The sequence below is a fragment of the Acinonyx jubatus genome, chromosome D4, assembly GCF_027475565.1.
Source record: "Acinonyx jubatus isolate Ajub_Pintada_27869175 chromosome D4, VMU_Ajub_asm_v1.0, whole genome shotgun sequence".
NCBI lineage: Eukaryota > Metazoa > Chordata > Mammalia > Carnivora > Felidae > Acinonyx > Acinonyx jubatus.
Genome location: NC_069391.1, coordinates 31,008,503 through 31,033,757, shown reverse-complemented (window position 1 = coordinate 31,033,757; position 25,255 = coordinate 31,008,503). Strand labels below are relative to the sequence as shown.

At 38.3% G+C, this 25,255-nt stretch overlaps 1 protein-coding gene across 3 annotated transcripts in view; it reads left to right on the top strand.

The window, feature by feature from the left end:
• PLPPR1 (phospholipid phosphatase related 1) overlaps nucleotides 1–25,255 on the top strand; it is a 590,773-nt gene that overhangs the window by 247,401 nt on the left and 318,117 nt on the right. For all 3 annotated transcript variants that reach the window (XM_027039558.2, XM_053204867.1, XM_053204866.1), the window contains one exon: nucleotides 22,721–22,845. The gene's annotated coding sequence lies outside the window, so the exon portion shown is untranslated. The remainder of the gene's footprint in view (nucleotides 1–22,720; nucleotides 22,846–25,255) is intronic.

Here is a 25,255-nt window from a genome sequence, read left to right as displayed (position 1 = left end):
GGATTCAAAGCTAATAGCCATAATGTAGATATGTGGATGATAGGGCAGCAATATGTGTCACTGTGTTGATGAGCAGGGCAGATATAGCTGATGTCTAGAATTCAGGGTGCCAAAGTGAGTCAACTTATTCTTCCTGAGGATTACAAGGGTCTTATGTTGTCACAAGTTTAGTTACACGTGGTTAAATTATACCTGGGCAACATAGAATACGTAACCGTGGAGAAAGATCGCTACACAAATGGGTAAATGACCTGGGTTTTGATCCCTTTTCAGTTCTTAAATTCCTTCTATACTCTCCTCTGCCATAGGAAAGAATGAAGGGAGAGTCTAATGTTTCACAGTCATAAAGCATCTTACAGTGTACAGATTCTCCATGTTTGAAGAAGGCATCTTTTGCAAAAACAAAATCATAATCACCTGAATTGTAGCACACGTGAGGACATACAAAGAATTTACATATGAGGACATACGTAGAATTTACAGCTTGGAGTACCTATCATTGGGATGGTCACTGAAATAGATAAAACCCCCAAATCAAGTCTTACATGAGCCAATGATTTAACATTATATCAGTCACTCCCAATGCAATGAGGTAAATAATTTGAAGATCTGCTCCTTTAGTGGACTTGTTCAGTGTTCCTTATTTCAGGAGGAAAGTAATCCAACAACAACAAAAGTCTATAACAAAGCATTGTCCACCTGAGTTCTCAGATAAATACCGCAGTTACCTACTTCATTTGACAGTGGATATTTGAAAAAACCTTATAGATCATTGGCAGAATTCCATGGTATGAAAAAACTACTGTCCAGCATAAAATTTATGGATTAAATTTTGTTGCAACAACTACTTCAAATGCCTGGTTTAAAGTAGCCATTGTGCATTCAAGCGCACCAAGACAGATCCTATAATACTGTACTTGTTGTTGAGCTAATGTGGGTATGCAACTATCTGGGGACTCCCTCTGCTTGTCATGCCCAGCTCAGGAGCTGCTCTAAGTTTGTTTGGAGATACTCAGTCTCTTGTAAACTGTAACCGAAGTAAGGTCAGTGGTGGAACTGAGGCAATAAAGCGGATTGCATTGCATCAGGGCCCCTTGGGGTATGAGGAAACTTTGTGATTTGACAAGTTTCACATGGTAATGAATGTGGATATTGAATAGGCTGTCTAGCTTATTCACCATTTTATCCTTGAATCTAACACACTGCCTAGCTTATGGCTGCTGCATATATTTGTAACATACATTTATTGAGGAAATGAATTCAGAGCTAAGTAAATTGGTGGTAAAGAATGAACTGAAAAGAAGAAAAAGATTATCTTCTACCGAAGTAAGTTTGTTTGTTAAATATTAAACGAAGTTAGCAAGTTTCTTTTTCACTCTAGAGCATCTCAAATCTTTAGTATGTTTTGTGAATCCTCAGGAGAAGGATTTAGCAGAGCCGTTTCCCAAGCTGTTTTTGAGTATAAAACCCTTTGTTCTCAGAGTACTGATTAGCATCTCTCTGCAGTACTTGGATTAATGCATTTAAAAATCAGTGTGATATAAAAAGCAAAAAAAATATGCTCGACCTGATTTATTTTGCTACTTTTAGTGGTATTCTGGGGGGTGTGAATATGAGCCCATGCGTGCATGCAGGTGCTGGGCCTCGATAATTGAGTACATAAATATTTGAATGTATACATAACATCTATAAGCTATTCTGATAATAGGAATATTAAATTATTCTGTCAGTTCTAAAGTAACATAAGTCTCAATCCTTAATCTGTCCAACAGTTGCAAAACCAAATTATAGTTAAGATCATATAAACACATGGGGTGGAGTGGTTGCTCTGGTGTGCATCCACATTCAGAACACCGGTGGAGCTTGTTAATTGTTGAATAAAGATGACCAAGCCTCTTCTCCTCTCCAGAGTTTCTGGAGACAGACATAGGGAGGCCTAGGTATCTGCATTTAAAGCTTCCCCAAATGATTGCAAAGCAATTAGGTCAATGGATGACAGTCTGAGTGATACTCCCATAAACAACATCAAAATATATCATTATAATGGTCAAATGTATATGGCTTTTCTAGTGAGAGTTTCTCTCTCTTGCCAGTTCATACCTTTTAGGCACTTTATGTTTTATATCTCCTCCAGCTTGGAAACAAATTATAGCACTCCTAAATTATGATATAGAGATTTAGGTCTTTACAAGGATATTGACAACCTCTGCATAGAAACGAGTAAGGAAAAGTCTAACTCAGACTTTGCCTGAAGACTCATTTTTACTAGTTACATTTATGGGTAAGATCTTCTTATGTCATCAAGGACTGATCTTGTATATTGAGTTGGAAGCTGCAGGAATGGTGAGGAGGGTAGGGATGCCACTGAAGCAGGGTGATTGGTTGAGTCTCTTTTGAGGTTGGATTCCCTCACATCTGTCAAGCGGACAAATGGGCAGATTGGCTGGTAGGATGAGGAAACATGATGACTAGGCTAGGCTCCCGATTTAAGGTATTTCGGCCCTACTACTTAATAGCTTTGGGACTCAGCAAGTTACTTAACTTCTCTGAGTCTTGGCTTTTCTTTTCATTTGTAAAATGAGCATAATAGTAGTGTGTATACTATAGGGTTATTTTTGAGGTTTAAATGAGATGGTTTTGTAAAGAATATAGCCTCATACCTGGCATATAGTAAGCATTTGATATTAGCTTTGATTTATCTAGAATAGTTATTATCTTGAATGGCAGTGGCCTTGAGCACCTCTGTTATAGTATTTTCCATCTTAATTAAATCTAGCGATACTGGTGATACTGTCCTTAAAAATAAAACAAAACAAAAACTATGTGATCTTACATGGAGTAGGCTTTGGAGCTCAATGAATTTGGGATTGAATGTTAGCTCCATCTCTCACATTTACAAGCTGTGTGAATTTGGGCAAGTTATTTAATCCATGCGAACTCATTTCCTTACCTGTAAATAGGGATAGAGTACCTAAGGATAAATGATGGTTGTCATCATTGCTATTAACTTTGAATTGCTCAAGTACTTGGCAATTTAATGTCCTTGTGGGATCAATTTAAGTGTTTCTGCATTTTTCTAATTTCTCACTTCATTACATTGAGTTCATTGAGAAGATTCCCTGACTCCAACAGGAATGAGAGAAAATGCCCAGAGCTCGGGCCCGGTTGGAGTTCCAAGATCCGTAACAATCAGGGAATGAGTGAGAATAGGAGGCACCCATGAGGTGTGGTGTGAAGAGAAACCAAGTTCTGAATCCTAGGCAAGGATCAGCTCAGGTAGGAAGAGAAGCTCCAAAGAGTCAAGACCAATGTGGGAATGAAGAGACAAAGCAGTGCATGAAGCAAAGTTTTGGAAACAGGGCATAGGCAACGCAGATTGAATGTGTCCTAGAGGCAATAACAAAGTATTATCCACCTGAGTTCTCAGATAAATACCACAATTACCTGAAAAACATTTCCAGACAACTCTCCAGAATGAGAGGAGCCTTTCAGGAAAGTGCTAGATGAAGCTCTTGGTTTGTAAAGAAACTGTTAAGGAAACCATGGTATTTTGGACAGTGCCAAGTAGTATAAGAGTTATCATTATTCTTACTTTACATATTATGCTGTGAGCTCCTTGAGACCAGGGACTGTGTCTAACTCTGTTCTGAATTTCTGAATCTCTAGAAGTCAGATACTAAATGTTTATCATGAGTTGGTTCAGAGAGATCAAGGGATCAGCCTTCTGTATTTCATCACTGTCCATTTCTAGGTCATTTAAGGACTTCTAGGGGTCCTTAAGCTTGATTATAGTTCTTCTGAGAAAGTTTTTTATATTTTCATCAGGCCAATATTTTTTTATAGTAAGAGGAGTTCAAATTTATTTTATTTATCTAGAATAGTTATTGGACAGGATATATTTCCTACTTAGCAATAGTGTGTATATTGTACAGTAAGGAAATCTAGGAGCATTTTGGAAGCTTCAATATTTTCCATACCTTTTTTTGTTTGTTTTACAAAAGATTATAAAAATCTATGAAAATAAAAATGGAAAAAGTAATTTTTACTTTTCCAGATAAATGCTGTACTATTAGTTTGACATGAACTTGAAAAAGTGAAAACTTAGCCCAAATGAGGAAGTACAACTTTGGATTGCAATGACCATGCATGAGGATTTCTTAGAAGTCAACTGGCGTACCACATAGAGACACGTATTTGTGATGTCACTGATGGAAAATGAGAAAATTTGTGTTACTTAAAAGCAAAGGAAATTAGGAGACATTTCTTATAATCCTCATCATTGTCTCTCAATTTTCAAAGAAAGTAATAACAGGGTAATTTAGGGATATTTACATAAAATTTTAAAGAACTGTATTATATTACCATATCCTTTTCAAACATCAACATACTTCAACACCTGCAGTTTTCTTAATCAGGGAAGATTTCTTTTTCATTCTCTTAGTTAGGGGCAGCATGTGGATGCAAAGGTTAACTCTTGATAAGCAGGACACCTGAAGACAGAGCCTATGCGCTGGGGCCTCTAGGTTGCAACTGTGGACTGAAAGTATATGTGGCTTTTTGGTGTGTCTTTAGAATGGACAGAACTCTTACCATGATAATTGCCACAGTAGAGATGGTCAAAGTCACTTACTATTAAATTCCAACTTAGAAAGGATCTCATGTTTCTTTTACTCCTTTTGTTTTATATTTTGTAGTTCTTCTCTATTTTAGAATGACATCATCATCATCATCATCTGTAAACCCACTAAAAATAGAACTTGTTGTTTGCTGGATTTCTACAGTAGTTTGTCCTTGACTTTAGTTCTGCTTTTCTCTGCTATTGGCTATAATAATAAATTTAAAAATAATGACAGTTATCACTTACTGAATATTTACTCTGTTCCAGACATGGCGTTAACTAGTACATACTGTTTTTCACTGTTATGATCACCTCACCTCTGTCAGGATCATTCTATATGTAAGTGAATACTAACTACATTGCAATTGCAGAGACTTAGTTCTTGATTCTGATTTGGGAGTTTTATGTTTTTCTAATGTCTTTTTTCCCCTTGTGATTACTGCATTTTAGTGATGATTGCTGAAGACTCCTAAAAATGCAACAGTTGGTTCTAAAAGCCTTTGGTGGTATTTGTCACCTTAAGTTTTCCTTCTGCTGGTTTTCTCAAGGAGCACTCTCTTTCTGGGGATTGTTCAACTTTAGCTTCTACTGGTTTTTCATCCCTGTAATATTATTGGTATAATTTGTTTCTCATTTAAAGTTACAGTTGGTGGGGAGCCTGGGGGGCTCTGTTGGTTGAGCATCCGACTCTTGATTTTAGCTCGAGTCTTGATCCCAGGGTTGTGAGATTGAGCCCCGCATTGGACTCTGCACTGAGTGTGGAACCTGCTTAAGATTCTCTCTCTTCCTCTCCTTCTGCCCTTCTATCCCACTTGCCCTCTCTCTCTCTCTCTCTCTAAAAGAAAAATTTAAAAAAAAAGTTACAGTTGAAGGAAAAAAATCGTCACCATTTTCAAGATACTCAAACTTCTTTATTCCTGTAAATTAATTATTTTGTCTTTACATAAATGCCAGCTTTCATCTGTAGTTATTAGATAAGAATATTAATAGTTCTAGGTAAATAGAAAACTATTTGAACTTCGATGAACATGATTGGATTTACAGTTTGACTTGAATTTTGTGCACAGGGAATTCATCTTTGTGCCAGGGTTGCCACTGCTGTCAGAAGCATGGCTGAATACAGGGCTCTTGACGTTCCACTCCTTTTCTTCTACCACTACACAAGTCTTAGCATTGAACACTTAGAAAGTGCTTTAAAGTCACAAAATCCCGTATAATAACCAAGACTTTATTAGGAGACTTGCTTTATGAGTGAGGGAGAAAGAGCTGCCTCTTTGGAGTAAGGGGCAGTGGACGTGGCACCAGGCACAGCAGTGTGTCCAGTTCACACACTGGCAGAGGGAGCAGGTGACCAGCGACCTCTTGTCAGGTTGTCTTCAAACACTGAAATACAGAAGTCACAACTCTGCCTCCAGATCTCAGCTGCCTTTGGAATGCACTGTGACTCTTGACACAGACGAGCCTGTTTCTCTTCATTGGGGCAGCACTTGTACAGCTGAGCTGCAGAAGCCTAGGAGGTGACTGGCCTTCTAATAGACTTCAATGATCTTTATTCCAATTTTAGACAGACTCTACTGATTCGCCCCTCTCCCAAGATGGATGGAACCTTTGGTTCCATTTCAGCAGGCAGTGCTCAAAGTCCTGGAAAAGGAATCTATGTGTTATTATATATATAGGGATATATATATCCCTAAATGTGTAGCATATATGTAAACACATTGAAAGAGGTCTGGAATTATAGCCAATAGTATCTTAAAAGTGGCAGCCTGTGTATGTATGAAACCACACTCGTATTATCTTTGAGTAATTAAACCATAAAATTCACTCTCCTTGGAATGCTCTTCAAGGGAGTTTCTGTATGGTTAACTAGCACTTACTTCGGGAAGAATGTAAATCCTAAAAATCCTACAAATCTGTGTAGCCTTACACAGCCCCAAATGCCCGGCTCTACAGCCTTCCAACATTCTTCCATGGAAAAGGTGAAGTAAGGGTGATAGGACTTTGAGCCAAGAACAGCAGGCTTAAGGTATCCTTCTTTAAGAAATAGCCTTTGGGATTAAAAAAAAAATCTGCGTAGGGTCACCTGGGTGGCTCAGTTGGTTAAGAGTCTGACTTCGGCTCTGGTCCATGGCTGGTGAGTTCAAGCCCCACATTGGGCTCTGTGCTGACAGCCTGGAGCTCAGAGCCTGGAGCCTGCTTCAGATTCTGTCTCTGTCTCTCTCTACCCCTCCTCCACTGGTGTGCTCGTTTGCACGCGTGCTCTCTCTCTCTCTCTCTCAAATATAAATAAATACTAAAAAAAATTTTTTTTAAAAATCTGAGTAAATGATTCATCCAGTTTGGAACTTTTCTGGCTCATTTTCTGCCCAGGCATAGGGACGGTGTAATGGTAGTGGAGTTGCTGGGGAGGTGTGTAAATGTAATGCAGGGTTGTTGGGAAAAGCCTGAGCCATGACCCCATTACAGATTGGGCGCTATGGGCACAGCACTTAGATCTAGGGAGCATGGCATTCCAAAAGCCTGTAAATGTAGAATCACAACTACACAAAAATACCAAAGTACAAGTAATGAGATAGAAACTCTAATTATTAATGCCAAAAAAGAAAATTTTACAGATCATTTAAAGATACACAATAAATCAGTTATGTCCTCGTAATGGATCCAAATAGCTTAGGGAGAAAAGTATGGGGACTTTTCATGCAAACACTTACAGACCTTTTGAATTTTGAGTTCTGTGAATATATTATCTACTTTAAATTAGAATAAAAATAAACATTTTAAAAACTTTCCAAAATATTTTCTGCCAATTACTTTATACTCCCCTGCCAAAAAGTTAATGTGTGATGTGATATGTGGTGGGACCTTCAAAACTGAGTGGCAGTAGCAGAGCAAAAGTTTTAAAAACAGTTATGTCATTATTTCTACTGAATTTTTGAGGGAAGCCCCATACGAATTTGATTCAAGAAATATAAAAGATTAAATAACCCAATAAAAAGCAGGAAAATTGTGAAAGATGGTCTAAGAATTCTCTCCTAAAATAGCACAGGGTTTTAGCCAACCTTTTAAATGAGTTATTTCTATGCTAAACTCTTCCTGTTCATGGAAAAAGTTGCTCTTTGATCCATTTTAAAGAATAACTGACATCAAAACCTGATAAAGGCAGCATAAAAAAAGAAAAATACCTCCCAATTTCCCCTTTTCTTTGAACAGCAGCAGTTTTTCATAGTTTCATTGTCCTAATCCACACTTGCCCACTATTGGGAATGAAATTCAGAAGGGTCTGTCAGAGGTATGCTGTGTGTTCTTGTCTAAAGATTTTATAGATGAAACTTTAAATGTAGGTAGGAAGGAAGGACAAAGAGGGGAGGGAATATATTATCAGCTCAAACCGAAGATCAGACTTGCTATTATTTACTTCTGTTACCAACTAGATCCCCATAGAAGTCTTCCCTGTAATACAGACATGCATGAACACATGTATATACGCACACAACACACACACACACGCACATCACACTACACACAACCCACTTCTCCATTGTTTTATTCATTTCTACCTGTATACATCTCTGTAGTGATCTTTGGTTGTGCCCATTGCTGCCAGCCCACAAACTGTTTCAGGTGGTACATTTCCCTCAACTCCTCAACCTGCTCTTGTCCTCCAACTCTTACCTTCCAAGCTAGGAGCTTCTGTGGTTTGCTTTCCAGGGAAGCTATTCTTTCTCAGTAACACATCTCATGTCAGTTTTCAATGGGTTCCATTTCATCCGGTCCAGTTAGTACTATTCTTTCAGGCACCCATTCCCAAGTTCTTAATTTTTTTTTAAATCTTTATGTTTGAGAGAGAGAGAGAGAGAGAGAGAGAGAGAGAGAGAGAGAGAGCGCGCGCATGAGCAGGGGAGGGGCAGAGAGAGGGAGACAGAATCTGAAGCAGGCTCCAGCCTCCAAGCCATCAGCACAGAGCCCGATGTGGGGCTCAAACCCACAAGCCATGAGATCATGACCAAAGTCAGATGCTTAACCAACTGAGTCACCCAGGTGCCCCCACTCATTCCCAATTTCTTATGTGTGGATCCCGTTTATACATTTTGTTGGTCATTTTCTTGGGAATTTGGGGAAGGGCAGCCTTTACCATCATCCTGCCTGGAAGTATCTTTCCAGTACTTAATTAAATAATATACCGTACATTTTACTAAAACTGAATCTTAGATTCTTGGAAGAGTCCCTCTTACCAGGAAATGAGAAAATAAGGGCACACTTATTTGTTTTCATAGTATGTTTTCGTGTGAAAGCAATTTGTTGAATTTATTTTGAGCATAATTTCCTTCTTACAAAATGAGAAATAAGGAAAAAATATATTTCCTCTATTTCTTCTTCACATGCCTCAAGTGATGCTGTTATTACTTGTATTTGTCTTCCTCTTACACTGTAGGCAGAACAATTAACTGTACAATTGTCTGTATGATTATTCTTGCTCTTGTATGAAGAATTAGCAATAGTTCCCATGCATTTTTGGAATTCTGTATCTTATCTTTTATACCACATTACTCTCTCATAACCAGTTCTAGCTGCAAATCTATTGTGAATTATTTTATGGGCAATTTATTCTTCTCTTTCCAAAGTCTAAGTATGGTTTTCTTTTTCCTGTTACCACTACGTGACAAGTGTTTCAATTTGTAATTTTCTAGGAATTCCTTTAATGTCCGAAGCATCTGATAGAATACACATGGGATCACAAGCTTCCATTTGCTTCAGTACATTTTCAATTATAGATAGTGGAGTGCCTAGACCTCCTGAGCTCCCAGAACATATATAATCTCCCTTAACTGCCACAGATCTCCAGCTGCTTCTATCATCGCTCAAACTGGGGGTCTCAGGTGGGTCAGTGTGTGTGATAGTCCACATGGGATTTTAAACTGTGTTTGTTTAGAATTACAGATTGATGCTTGCCACCACCGCCTCTCGAAAACGTTCAAAAGGAATCATAAAAGCTCTAGCAGCCTGGTTTATTTTCCCTCCCACCCCAACATAACTATTGGAGAGGAAACATAACGGTGAACTGGAAATATTACAAACTCCGAGTCAACGGATCTGGATGGAATACGGTTTTCCTTCTTATTACATGCATGACTTTGGATGAGGCACTTAACTTTTCTGAGTCTCAGGAAAATGGGGTTTATATTAGAAACTACCTCAGAGCCAGGACTATGGTGAACTTTGATGTGAAGGAGCCAGTAAACGAGAGTTTTTGAAATAGAGTGAAGTGTTACAATGCTTGAACGTGTGTCAAAGTTTACAAGATCCATAGGCCCAGATCTTAAAGGCTGGTGGTGAGGGCTGGCCTTGCCCTCCCTTCCCCAGTCATCACTCCCATGAGTGGCTGTCACTTTCCTCCACCAGCAATTCCCTGGCTCAGTCTTGAGGACAGGTTTCTCTGAAACAGAAAACACATCAGAGTGCCTCAGCTGAGGCCAGTGGTGGGCTCGCCCTCTGCACTGCCCTGCCTGGAGCAGGTTGATTTTCAAGTGGGAGAGTCCAGTGGGCAGTTAGATTTAGAAACAAGGAGCTCAAGTAAGCTTAAAAATCAACAGTGAGGACTTGAACCAAAGAAATAATCTCAAATAGAGAATAAACCTTTTGTATTTTTAGGCCTATTATAGCATTCTTCACAAAAAAAAAAAAAGAAAGAAAGAAAAAGAAAAAAATTAGGCCACCCAGACATTCAGTAATAAAGGATTAGTTAAATGCATTGAAAAAAATCACTTGGTGGGATGCTACGCAATGTCAGTGGTTATCATTATTGATACTTTAGGTAATTCAGAAAATATCTAAATTGTAATGCTTAATAAGAAAGCAAAATGAAAAAACTCAATATACAATTTGATCTTAGTTATGTAAAATAATTTTGTAAAAAAAAAAAACAGTTCAGAGGAAATACACCAACTTGTTAGCGATGATTGTCTCTGGGTTCTGAGTTTGAGATGATTTCAGTTTTCTGAATAATTTTCTGTACTTTCAGATCTCCAATCTTGGCCGTATTTTGTAGGCAGAAAGGGTGGCTTTTGCCTGAAGACTGGGGTTTTATGAGGGGTTTTAAAACCTTGCATTATCTTGGAGAGTTTGCCATGGCCCAGGGTCAGCCCTCAGGCAGTCACCTTCCAGTGTTATCAGAAGGTCACTTGCCTAGCCTGTAATCAGAGCAAATGAAGGTGGTTAGTCTGGAGAGATATTTTATCAAGGCTAAGGCGAAACATAATAAATCATCCCTACCCACAGCAGAAATCACCTCTCCAATGATGGGAAAGCTTGTGCTCCTCCCTCTGAACAGTGCTGAATGAAACACAGACTATGGCTCTGCCTTTCCCTTTTCCATGCATTATGCTAACCCTCCTCTTTGCATGTAACTAATTAGGTTTCTGCTTACCAAATACTATCACAATCTAGTCTGCTTCCCTGGTTTAATCCTAAATCACATCTGTTTCTTTCACAGATATTTCTGGTTCACTTCCATTATTGATCAGTAATATCCATTGTGTGTAAATTTTATTTCTAAATTCTTTTATTTTTTATATTTTTAATGTTTATTTTTGAGACAGAGACCATGTGAGGGGGGGAGGGGCAGAGAGAGAGACGGACGCACAGAATCCGAAGCAGTCTCCACGTCTGAGCGCTCAGCACAGAGACCAACGCAGGGCTTGAACTCACGAACCACAATACTGTGACCTGAGTTGAAGTCGGACGCCTAACTAACTGAGCCACCCAGGCACCCCTATTTCTAAATTCTTAAGAAAACACTTTAATATCATCCTAATATACTGATAATGGCATGTGTTCATTTTCACAATGGGAACATAACTTTTGAAAAGGTGCAGAGACCAGTTTGTTTGTTTTATTTATTTAAAAAAAATTTTTTTTTCAACGTTTATTTATTTTTGGGACAGAGAGAGACAGAGCATGAACAGGGGAGGGGCAGAGAGAAAGGGAGACACAGAATCGGAAACAGGCTCCAGGCTCTGAGCCATCAGCCCAGAGCCTGACGCGGAGCTCAAACTCACGGACCGCGAGATCGTGACCTGATTGAAGTCTGACGCTTAACCGACTGCGCCACCCAGGCGCCCCTGGTTTGTTTGTTTTATAAACATACCCATGAATGCACCTAGCTGTGTATGTTTTTGTTTTTTTTTTAAAGTAATCATGCTGGAGGGCAATCCTCTGGCCATTGCCAAAAACATTCTTGAGTTTGTCTTATTAGCTTGATCACCTGCCTTATTGTTCAAATTCAAAATGACTTTTGGTTGTTTCTAAATTATTGGTCGACCCTCAGAGGGCATAGAAGCTACCCTTAAAAATCTCCAACAGGCTCTTGAGTCAAGATCCATAGAGGAGATGCAGAGATTACTTATGCTGGGTCATGACAGGTTTCCTGGAACAAGTTTTCCACTGGAAGAGTAAGACAACCAGTACCCACAAATTCCAGAATGTCAGCTAAAATATCAGTTGGCAACTTAGAGGCACATCTCATCGAATCCCTCAGACCTTAACATAACCACAGCTTTAGGGGACACTTCGAGTCACTGACTGCTGGCTTGACTTCTAGTATACAGCAAATAAAACTGTTTTATGACCTGTGAGAAGGTCTTCACCTTTACCCCCATAGTTCCAAGAAACAAATAGGAAAAAGAAGTCTATGAATTGTTGGGTACCATTTGGTGGGTACCTACCATATTCCAGGTAAGACATAATAGATATAGATTTATCAAATACGTAATATTTATTTAATTTTCATAGCAAAAATATATTAATATCCTTACTTTACAGAAGATGAGCCTAAGGTCATAGAGATAAATAGCATTTATTTATTTTTGAGAGACAGAGCATGAGTGGGAGAGGGGCAGAGGGAGACACAGAATCCAAAGCAGGCTCCAGGCTCTGAGCTGTCAGCACAGAGCCTGACACGGGGCTTGAACTCATGAACCATGAGATCATGACCTGAGCCGAAGTCAGACACGCAACTGACTGAGCCACCCAGGCGCCCCAGATCATAGAGATAAATAATAGGTTGCCAAATATTATTTTTAGCAAATGATGCTGGAATTTGAATCCAGTTTTCCACAGCTGGAGCTTGCTGTCAGACTCCATGCAGTGTAATTCTCACAAGATTCATTCTTGACTTTTGGGAAAGGGCTTTTTGTTTTCCATTTTGGGAGTCTTAGAATTGGTGCATCACACAAAGGAAATTTTGTCAGAATAAAATACTTCCACCTGATTCTGTGTGTGTGTGTGGTGTGGGGAGGTGTTACAGGCTTGTAGCACCCAGAGATAGTCCAGCGTTAAGAAGGTGAGGGTGACCTTTATGAGATGCTTGGGAAAGCATCATATTTTTCTCAAACATAGATTTCTTTAAAAAAATTTTTTTTAATGTTTATTTTTGAGAGAAAGACAGAGACAGAGCATGAGTGGGGGAGGGGCAGAGAGAGAAGGAGACACAGAGTCCGAAGCAGACTCCAGGCTCTGACATGGGGCTTGAACTCAGAAGCTGTGAGATCATTACTGAGCTGAAGTTGGATGCTTAACTTACTGAGCCACCCAGGAACACCCAAATGTAGATTTCTACTTGACACTTAAGAAGGGTGCAAACTGGAGCACTGAGGTGGCTCAGTTAAGCATCTGTCTTTAGCTCAGGTCGTGATCCCAGGGTTCATGAGTTTGAGTCTCTCATCAGGCTCTGTGCTGACAGCTTGGAGCCTGGAGCCTGCTTCAGATTCTGTGTCTCCCTCCCTCTCTCTCTGCCCCTTCCCACCTCACACGTGCACTTGCTCTCTCTCTCTCAAAAAATAAATAAACATTAAAAAAATTTTAAAGAAGGGTGCAAGCAATAATAATAATAGCTTACATTATTGAGGCTTTCTCTGCACCAGGCCCTGTGCTTAGAACTGGCATGCAGTAGTGGCTAAATGTGGGTTTTCCTCAGCCAAAAATATGCCTTCCTAAGGGACGAATCATTAAATGTCTCTCTTGAGGGGTAGACTAAGAGGGGTATTTAATTATGGAAAATAGCACTATAGAGTAAGTATTATATATATATACATATTTTACATAAATATATTTATATATAATGAGAGACTAGGGGCATATGCATCTCTCAAGACAGCATTAACGAATCAGCAACAGCTTCTCCAGAAACATTTGACTGTCTTTCTTAGCTATTGTGTTCAGAGAAGTGGATGAGAGCTATTGCAAAGAGTGTCAGTTACACAGATTCAGTCCACTTGTAGCAATAAACATAATGGATTTGGCAATAATATGTGCAAATTGCATGAAAATGTAAATTGTTATGATTAGAAATGGATGCAGAATTTGGCTATGAATGTGAAAATTTCTTTTTGTTTTTGTGGGCTCTTTTCCTTTGTTTCCCCAAAGCATCCTGGCTCACATGCATTCCTCTCTCGTGTTTGCAGCATGTAGCATTGATATATACATATGTGTATATGTGGACTATATAAACTAGAGGTGGCTCTCAGATAAATAATAATGGTTTTTCACATTTTTGTCATTCTCAATTTAGCAGTGAAGGATCTCCTCTAATTTTAACAAGTGAGTTCACTCCCATCTAGGCTTCCTCGTGTTTTCTGGGGTGTAATTCTTCTACATAGTCAATGACATTTTCTGTTCTCCGTGGACCTGATGCTGCATTCTTGCCTCAGGCAAGCATCTTATTGATCGTCCTCCTGGTTTGGCCAAATTAGACCTGGGGAGTGTGAAATTGGTGAATTCACAGTTCTTGTGTCTCACTGTGAGTGTATTAGGTCACCTCTTTAGAGTCTGAATTTAAGTAAATCTATGATTCTGGGTAAACCATGCTACTGACAAAAACATTCTATGCACATTATCAAGAAACAGGGCCATGTGGGTCCTTTTTTTTTATTTTAAATTTTTTAAGTTTATTTATTTATTTTGAAAGGAGACAGAGAGAGAGGCAGAGAAAGAGAGAGAAAGAGAGAATCCCAAGCAGGCTCCGAGCTGTCAGTGCAGAGCCCAGAGTGGGGCCCAAACACACAAACCTTGAGATCATGACCTGAGATGAAATCAAGAGTCAGATGCTTAACCAACTGAGACACCCAGGCACCCCCCCTCCCCGCCATGTTGGTTCTAATAAACATAAAGTACAATGATTTTCCAAGCTAGTTTTATAACTTCAATGACATATTTTTATATTTCCATCAATTGTACAAAATACTTAGTGTATACATTGTATCATTTAACTACATGAGTTAGATATCACTGTGCTCATTTTGCTAGTGAGACAATTTAAACTCAGGAAAGTTATAATTTATTTGTGATCACAGAACCATTAAGAGGCAGAGCCATAAGTAGACCTGGATCATATTTTCCCAAATCCTGTTCTCTTTCCTGAAGATCACATCAGTCTTTCTGCAAGAAGACTATAAATTCAAGTAGACCAGATGATTTTGTATGGGACATTTTGAATTAGGTAATAAAATAATAAATTAATAATTGCAATTATGTATTGAAAGAAAAAAGTTAGTTTGACCAATATTCTATAAGTTTAGCCATTGTTACTTATAGGTCCCTAAAAGAACATCTACCATCAAGCTTTGGGAACAGAAAATAACTAGCCTAGGGCTTCAAGAAAACATGCAAAGGTTTAACCTCATAGAATGTGTATTAGAAACTTCTGGTTGGCTTCTTTGAATGCAGCTGATTGGGTGGCTATAGAGCCAACAAACAGGTTATTCTGAGTCCCACCCCACCCCATGTTTGTATTTATCAAAAGCCTGTGTGCCAGGTTCTATGCTGGCTGCTGGGAACATAGCCGTAGAGAGGAAGGACTGTGGACTGTGTCCTCACCTGGTGGAGGGAGGAAGCTCTGAGGTCTCTTCATCTTCTTGTAAAGCCATTAATCTCATCATGGGGGTTCTATGTGCATGATCTCATCTAAACCCAATTACCTCCCAAAGGCCCCACCTCCTAATACCATCACACTGAGGGGCAGAAGTCCAACATATGAATTTTGGGGGACACAAATATTTGGTTCCTAACACACACCATATGTGTCGTCATATTGTAATTGGCTTTATAATATCTCAGTGGATAGATCTTATTTTATTTTATTTTTTGCAGTTCAGATTTCACATACTACATCATAGATGTAGAAACAGTTCATACCACAACAGTAATTCCTTAATTTTTGTTATAATATAAACTGGTATGTACCTGAATCACATGCTTTAGATCTCTTCAGTTTTACAGTATGCAAAATTTATGTTACCTCATACATAATCTAGATGATTGTACATCAGTACATTTAACAAAAACTTAACAGTATAGTGTGGTTTTTTCTTTCTTTCTTTTTTAAAAAATTTTTTTATTGATTTATTTTTTTAATTTACATCCAAATTAGTTAGCATATAGCGCAACAATGATTTCAGGAGTAGATCCCTTAATGCCCCTTACCCATTTAGCCCATCCCCCCTTCCGCAGCCCTTTCAGTAACCCCCTGTTTGTTCTCCATATTTAAGAGTCTCTTATGTTTTGTCCCCCTCCCTGTTTTTATATTATTTTTGCTTCCCTTCCCTTATGTTCATCTGTTCTGTGTCTTAAAGTCCTCATATGAGTGAAGTCATATGATATTTGTCTTTCTCTGACTGACTCATTTCGCTTAGCGTAATACCTTCTAGTTCCATCCATAGTATAGTGTGGTTTCTAAAGGAAGCATTCCCCAAACGTGGAGGATTTCAGCTGACATCCATGTTCTTTGATAATGTGTAAGATCTTCAGCATTCAATTCAGAGTGTTAGCTGGAAATAATTTTTAAACACGATATTTTCTATCACACTCATTTTTATATTTGTATTTCCATTATCTACATGCTGTTTTCCTTGATCAAAATCCTACCCTAATGTTGACTAATGGTACCGAGGAGGCAGAAAATAGAGACATTGAAAGAGCATGTATATATTTTTAGCTATAAAATTCTCACCGAAAGAGCTGAATGCTTGAAATAGAGCACAAATGTAATTGGATGCTTAAAACTGAATACAAACATAATTAGTGCTACAGTGGATTTGGTTCCCAATAAAAATGTAAATGATTTAGTTTAAAATGTTTGGGATAAAAATATTAATTCTAGGTTGTGAATTTAAGAATGCATTTGATAACAAGGATTGAACAGATAAAAGTATAGTTCAAATAAGATGTAAGTATTCTATATGTGAATTTAAAAGTAAGTAGTTTTGGCAATGTTTAATATTTGTGTGCTAATTCAAATTAATCAAGAAATGTATTATATTCTTTTATAAAATACATTAAATCAGTGTGGTTTTAAAACTGACTAGAGGGGCACCTGGGTAGCTCAGTCAGCTAAGTGTCCAACTCTTGGTTTAGGCTCAGGTCATGGTCTCATGGTTTTGTGGGTTCGAGCCTCACATTGGGTTCTGCACGGACAGTGTGGAGCTTGCTTGTCTCTCTGTGCCCCTCCCCAACTTGCGCTGTCTCTGCCGCTCTCAAAATAAATAAATCAACTTAAAAAAAATTAAAATTAACCAGAGTTTAATGGCAAAATACCGTAACAATACTGTGACTAGGACTTAGAATATGAAAAAGAATATATTTACTAGACTTGAACCTACATAATTTTGAGAATCACCTGGCCCTTGAGCATCTTGCAGAGGTGGAGGTTCTGGTAGCTTTCAATAAGGACTTGATAAATGAATAAATCAACATGTAAATATATATTCTTTTTAGATTTTTCTTTTTTTATTTCAGCACACCTGAAATGATCTTCCTTTCAAAAGAAGTACAAACAAACCTAATTAAGGGATGTTCTTTTTTTTCATTTATAGATATATTTTTTTCTGAATCACTGTTGAATTCTGTATATTACAGTAAAGAAGATTATCTGGAAAATTTTTATTTTAGAAATTAAAAACACACATGCTTCTGGCCACCAGAATGAGGAAAGTGTTTGATAAAAGGGGTAGAGTTTTGTGAACAAAATATATTCATTAAGCACAACTGGGATAGGTTGCTTTGTGCAAGAATACCCTTAGTTGTTGGAACTATACTAATATTTTCCCATGTAACCAGCAGTCTGCATTCTAATGTAATAACTTGAAAAAAGTCACTGATCAGCCTTAAACATGCATGAAACTTAAAATTTAACAAATTTCAATCATTATATTTTAAAATTACTTTATATCTTATAGTCAGATGAAAAATATAGTTGTTCTAGGTAAATAGATCAATGAAACAGAATAGAGAGCCCAGAAATAGACACACATAAATAGAGCTGACTGATCTTTGACAAAGGAGCAAAGGAAATACATTGGAGCAGACAGTCTTTTCAACAAATGGTGCTGGAACATCCACACACGCAAAACTGAATCTAGACACAGACTTTATGCCCTTCACAGAAATTAACTCAAAATGGATCACAGAACTAAATGTAAAATGCAAAACTATAAAACCCCTAGAAGATAAAATAGCAGAAACCTAGATGACCCAAGGTTTGGTGATGACTTTTTAGATAAAACACCAAAAGCTTGATCCATGAAAGAATGAATTGATAAATAGGCTGGATTTCATTAAAATTAAAAACTTCTGTGAAAGAGTGTCAAAAGATGGAGAAGATAAGCCATATTCTGGGAGAAAATATTTGCAAAAGGTATATTTGATAAAGAACTGTTACCCAAAATATAAAAAGAACTCTTGAAACTCCGCAATAAGAGGGGCACCTGGGTGGCCTAGTCAGTTAAGCATCTGATCCTTGATTTGGGCTTAGGTCATGATCTCAACGTTTGTGAGATTCAGCCCCACATTGGGCTCTGTGCTGACAGTGTGGAGCCTGCTTGTGATTCTCATTCTCTCTCTGCCCCCCCCCCCCCACATGCTCTCTCAAAATAAATAAGTAATCTTTTTTTAGAGTTCTATAAATATGTAATAAAACCCTAAAGAAGTGTATTAAGAATGAAAAATCTAAATTTTTGTGAGTAATTACCCCTGGATAAGGAGGTGGATAATCCAACCAGAAAAGTACTTCAAATAGGTTACAAATGTATACTTAATATTTTAGTATTTAATAGGATATATAAGAAATTTCTACATTTTATAATTTCTCTCTAAAATATTTTATAAAAACAATGTTTCCATGGGCTTTAATTCTGATTTTTAAAATGATTCATATTAATTTACAAATTGTGAGAAAAGTAGTTAAGTCCAGAAAGAAATATATAATTAAGATGTAATCCTAACATTCATTTTTTAATTTTATTTTTTAATGTTTATTCATTGTGTTTTTGAGAGAGAGAGAGAGAGACAGAGTGCAAGTAGGGGAGGGACAGAGAGAGGGAGACACAGAATCCAAAGCAGGCTCCAGGCTTTGAGCTTCAGATTCTGTGTGTGTCTCTCTCTCTCTGCCCCTCCCCAGCAGGCACTAATCTTTTTTTTTTTTTTTTAGCACTCATCTATTTTTGAGAGAGAGAGAGAGAGAGACAGAGAGAGAGACAGAGTGAGAGTGGGGAGGGGCAGAGAGATAGGGAGACACAGAATCCGAAGTAGGCTCCAGGTTCTGAGCTGTCAACACAGAGCTCGGTGCAGGGCTCAAACCCATGAACCATGAGATCGTGACCTGAGCCAAAGTCAAATGCTTAACTGACTGAGCCACCCATGCACCCCAATAAATAATCTTAAAAAAAACCCACAAAACTCCACAATAAGAAAACAACCTCCAAAATGGGCCAAAGACCTTAACAGACACCTTACCAAAGAAGATATACAGGTGGCAAATATGAAAAGATGCTCCACTTTATATGTCATCAAGGTAATGAGATTAAAACAAGATAGCACTACACACCCATTAGAATGGCCGAAATCTGGAACACTGACAACGCCAAGTGACAGAAACTCTGATTCACTGCTGGTGAGAATGAAAAATGGTACAGCCACTTTGGAAGATAGTTTGGTGGTTTCTTACAAAACTAAACATATTCTTACCATACATAAAATCCAGCAATCATGTTCCTTGGTATCTATCCAAAGGAGTTGAAAATTTATGTCCATACAAAAACCTGCACATGGATGTTTGTAGCAGCTTTATTCATAATTACCAATACCTGGAAGCAGTCAAAGTTCAGTAGCAGATGAATAAATAAACTGTTACATCCAGACAATGGAATACAATTGGGTACCAAAGACAAATGAAGTATCATGCCATGAAAAGACGTGGAGGAATCTTAAATACATATTACTAAATGAAAGAAGCCAACCTAAAAGGCTATGCATTGTATTATTCCAACGACATCACATGCTGGAAAAGGCAAAACTATGGAGACAGTAAAAAGATCCCTGGTTGTCAGTGATTGGGAGTTGGGGAGGGATGAACAGGCAGAACACAGAGGACTTTAGATTAGTGAAAACACTCCGTATGATACTGTAAGGATGGATATTTGTCATTGTACATTTGTCCAAACCCAAAGAATGTACAACATCACGAGTGAACCCCAAGGTAAACTATGGACTTTGGGTGATCATGATGTGTCAGTATTGGTTCATGAGTTATAACAAGTGTAACATTCTAGTTGGGGATATTGAGAATGGGGAAGGTGGATATAGGAAATCTCTATATTCCTCTTAATTTTGCTGTGAACTTAAAACTGCTCTAAAAAAGTCTTTAAAAAAACACATTATAATTTTATTCCCATTCTCACCCCCATGTTCTGGTTTTATGCTCCCTATTACCTCAGTCAATATTTTTACTATGACAATAAAAGTATTGCTTTTTCTTAAAAAGAGTAATTGTTCTATGTTACTCTATATTATAGCACATCTAAAAATATATTCTTCAAGTGTCTTAGACTAGTACGTATGATTTTCTTACATCAGATTTGTGGTATAAAAAGGTGAGAATGTCCTGAAATTTTTGCTTGTGATTAGATGTTTATCCCCATGAATTCTTCTAAAGTCAGAGAAGAATGCAGCACAGTCATTCTCAAATCTGATCTGATATCTCACACAAATATACTGTTTCATGTGACATACTGTGCGTTTGATCAATACTGTGTTTACCATGTGATGTATGTAAGTGGCTTACATATGCTAATACATTTAGTTCTCAGAATGACCTTATTGGGAAGACACTATTACAATTCTCTTCCTCTCTATTTTAAAAATGAAAAAAGGGAGCACAGAAAAGTTAAGTAAATGTCCCAGGATCAGGAAACTACCAAGAGCAGTGCTCAGAATGTTAAACTGAGGTAGTCTAGAACCTGAGTGGGGGCTTAATCTATATAGTGACCTTCACCCTAGGACTCAGTGACAATCACTGGAGGTGGGTGGACTTCTGTATTGTTAACCAGCTCTGTAGTTGATTCTGATGTGTGTTTCTGAGTCAAATAAACTAGTGTTTGAATTCTGACTTTTTTACTGGCTGTATGTAGTTAGGGAAGTTATTTAATCTTTTTGTCTCAATTTCTTTACAAATGAAATGGGGAGATATTTACTTCGGAGTTCTGGGTAAATTAAATGAGTTATCATATGTGAAGCACTGGTACAGAGTACATTTTTAATAAAGAAGAGGTATTATTCTGGAGAGTTTACCAGATCTGTTTACTCTCAAGTAACACTCTTTGAGAAACATTCTTTGGCGGGTATAGGGTGGTTATTATATCTATAGCTTTTTGTTTGGAGCCTACTTTCAAATTATGCTTTCTCATTAATTCAAGAAGAAATACATGTATATGTTACATATATTTGTTATGACTTCCAAGGAGCACTTTGACATGTTTCAGAAAAGCTCTTAAAGCTGTATCTCACAGAAATATATTGCTTAATGTGACACATTGGGTAATAGGGGAAATGGCTCCATGCCAAAGAGTGTCCTGGCTCTCTCTGGGTCTCTTTATGAATGGGAAGTAGCTGCTTAGTCTGTGGGCAAGTCCTTGGGCATAAGAGATGAAAATCCGAACAGGATCACCTTGTTTGGGCCTGCCGCCTGTCCGGAAAGACTCCGAAGAGCACTAACTGATGTAAAGAGATAATATACCACCTTTCCCCAGTTCAGCTAAAGACACTCATTACTTTAAGAATGATTGGATTATTATAAAAGAGAAACTATTTAATTTTTGTCTTCTAAATTTAGCTCTTGTGGCCCAATTCAGAGAAACGCTTGTGAAAGGCCAGTCTTCTGATGTGCAAGATCCAGGCTGTTTGAGAAGAAGAAAAGCATTTCAGAAATCCAGACGTTAAGTCCTGAGGGAACAGTGCACAAAGTTAATCAATACACAGTAGAAATTAAGAGGAAAGTTGACCAGTCAGAAGTCCCCAACCTGGGAATGGGGAAACCCAGAGAGTAAAGAGAGAAAGGAGCCTGGGGAGGAGGCCAGTGGGCTCCATGCTTGGAGAGTCTTCACTGTAGGAGAAGGTCTGATGGAATACCCAGTCTCTGCTGAATTGAGCACCTTCTAAGGCCAGAACCATGAGTTGCGGGACATCAACCTAACCAGCAGACTGTCCATCACAAGTTGAGTGATGGCTACTGCTGAGGTTCTGTTTTAGCTCACCCATATGTCTATGAAGGCTCCCTAAGACATGGCCTTCGACCCTCCAGCAGGAGTAATGCTGTGTGTGCCTTGACACTTCACTTGGCCCGTCTGAAGTAACTTGTGTGGCTGATCTTCCACTTTGACAGCACAGGACACTCATAGCCCCTTATGATGAAAAGAGTAGGGTCTTGGATTTATCACCTTGAGTGTTATGCAAAATGAAAGGCCTTCCCAACATCTAGACCTAAGCAGCTGAACAGAAAGAGCTTTATTTTTCCCCATTTTGGAAAATAGCCAAACATACTGCAAGTTTTTGAATGTACAAATTATAACCATCATGCCCTGTGAAGAGCAAACATGATGTACTTTGTAAGAATAATTTATATCCTGTTTTTCAGTCAAGTTAGTCACCTTGTTCGTTTATGAGTAAATAGTAGGAAAACCGTTGAATGGCAGAGACTATGTTTAATAAAAGGCAGCTAACTCTTAAGTGAGAGGAAAAACAAAGGTAATAAAGGGTATATTATTTGATTTTCCATTGCAGAAGTCAGTCTGTGCAAAATTCTGCTTGCAAAGAGATCATCCTTCCTACTTAACTTGTAGGAGATCATTTAGAAGGTTTGCTGGACTTGGCCGCATGGATCCTTCAGCTCCCAAGTACTTTCAGAGGTATTGTTCCATTTATTCCTTTTTATACCCTCATGAGGAAGAAAGCAGATATTTATAAATCCTACTTTACAAAGGCCGAAGTAGTGTTTGTATGGTGGGGAAACTGAGGAACAAAGGAACTAAATGACCTTGGCAGAAACTATTGCCACGGATCCCTTTTGACACCAAAAGGGTGGTATTTATAATCATTTGATAAATGCATGTGTGAAGAATGTAGATTGTTCTGAAATGAATGGTTTCAAAGTATCTGGGAATGTTGCCGAATCTGAATTTCTCCAGGAAATTGAATATACTATTCTCATGCAATTTAGGAACTTTGGAAGGAGAACAGCAGCTTTGATTTGATTTTTTTTAAGTTTGTTTGTTTGTTTGTTTATTGAGAGAGAATGAGAGTGTGGGCAGGGAAGGGATGCAGAAAGAGAGGTAGGGAGAGAGAAAATCCCAAGCAGGTTACATGCTGCCAGTGCAGAGCCCAATGTGGGGCTCAATCCCATGAACCATGAAATCATGAGCTGAGCTGAAATCAAGAGTGGGACACTTAAGTGACTAAGCCACCTAGGTGCCCTAGCAGCTTTGATTTTATAATAAAACTATTAGTTACTCATTTTTCTTGAAGGGGACTTCAGTTGGAATTTAAAGGACTCTTTTGCCCAAGTCAAAGGTATTATGGTAAATAATTCTTACCTATCACTTCCAAGCAATAGTTACTGCTTCAGTCCTTTATGTCTTTAGAACTTTTTATCATCACCTTCCTTGGCATAGACATGTAGGATTTAAGTAACTTTATAGTTGTTCTGATTTGCTGATGCTGGATAGTTGAAAGAGTCTTGGCACCAAAAGGCAATGAAAGCCTGGATCCATCTGCAGACCATTACATACTCTGTCATGTGATGAATGAAGAAGGTAGGACATTGATCAGGACAAACATCTCTGATTTGGGAAGGAACATTGCATTAGCAGATATATTCCTTCAATAATAGCCCTGAAGTTTGATGGTTGTGAGTAACTATGGTGATGTGGGTGGAGGTGAATGGCAGACTAAAAAATGTTTTAATGGCTGATGTGGCTTTCATGACACATATAAACCTAAGTAAAAAAGGTATCCTTTGAGTCTCACACAACTGTATGAAATAAGTAGGGAAGTTATTATCTCTATTTTATGGATGAAGAAATTGTGGCTCAGTATGACTTGCCCAGTGTCATACAGCCGACTATCCATATTTCTCCCTGTTGAAGAAAGTATAACATTGGACTCAGTGTGTGGATTCTCCAAGAGAAAGTTGAAGGTTTTGGTAGTACTTTTCTGTAACTCAGTTTGCTGCATGGTTATGGGGGAGGCAATACCATTTTATTAAAGGGTTTCTTTAATTGATGAGGCAATGGGAGTCTCCAGTGATATTTTGGATTATGAGTTAAGTGGGAAGGAACCTCAAACTCAAGGTTAAAGCCCAGTGGTAATCTAACATTAATAGTAAGTGGCCTGGGTAGGAGACATCAGCTGGTGTATTTTTTTTTTCAATATATGAAATTTATTGTCAAATTGGTTTCCGTACAACACCCAGTGCTCATCCCAAAAGGTGCCCTCCTCAATACCCATCACCCACCCTCCCCTCCCTCCCACCCCCCATCAACCCTCAGTTTGTTCTCAGTTTTTAAGAGTCTCTTATGCTTTGGCTCTCTCCCAATCTAACCTCTTTTTTTTTTTCCTTCCCCTCCCCCATGGGTTTCTGTTAAGTTTCTCAGGATCCACATAAGAGTGGAAACATATGGTATCTGTCTTTCTCTGTATGGCTTATTTCACTTAGCATCACACTCTCCAGTTCCATCCACGTTGCTACAAAGGGCCATATTTCGTTCTTTCTCATTGCCAGGTAGTACTCCATTGTGTATATAAACCACAATTTCTTTATCCATTCATCAGTGGATGGACATTTAGGCTCTTTCCATAATTTGGCTATTGTTGAGAGTTCAGCTGGTGTATTTTAACATTGATGTAAACACCTGGAACAGACATACTGAATCAGCTGAGGTCCAAGAGAAATGGGGCACACTGACCTCTACAATCTCTGAGAATTGGGAGAATAATGGACTCAGCAGTATTTCAGGTAAAATTAAGAAGAGGAAGTTCTCAGGTCTCAGGGCTATTTTCACATCCCTCACCTTGCCAGGCTGCCAAAATACTTCCTTTGCAAACTCCTGAAATTATTTCAGCGTCATTTGTCATTATAGTGACTCCCCTTGATTTAAAAAAAATTTTTTTTTTTTAATTTTTTTTTTCAACATTTATTTATTTTTGGGACAGAGAGAGACAGAGCATGAACGGGGGAGGGGCAGAGAGAGAGGGAGACACAGAATTGGAAACAGGCTCCAGGCTCTGAGCCATCAGCCCAGAGCCCGACTCGGGGCTCGA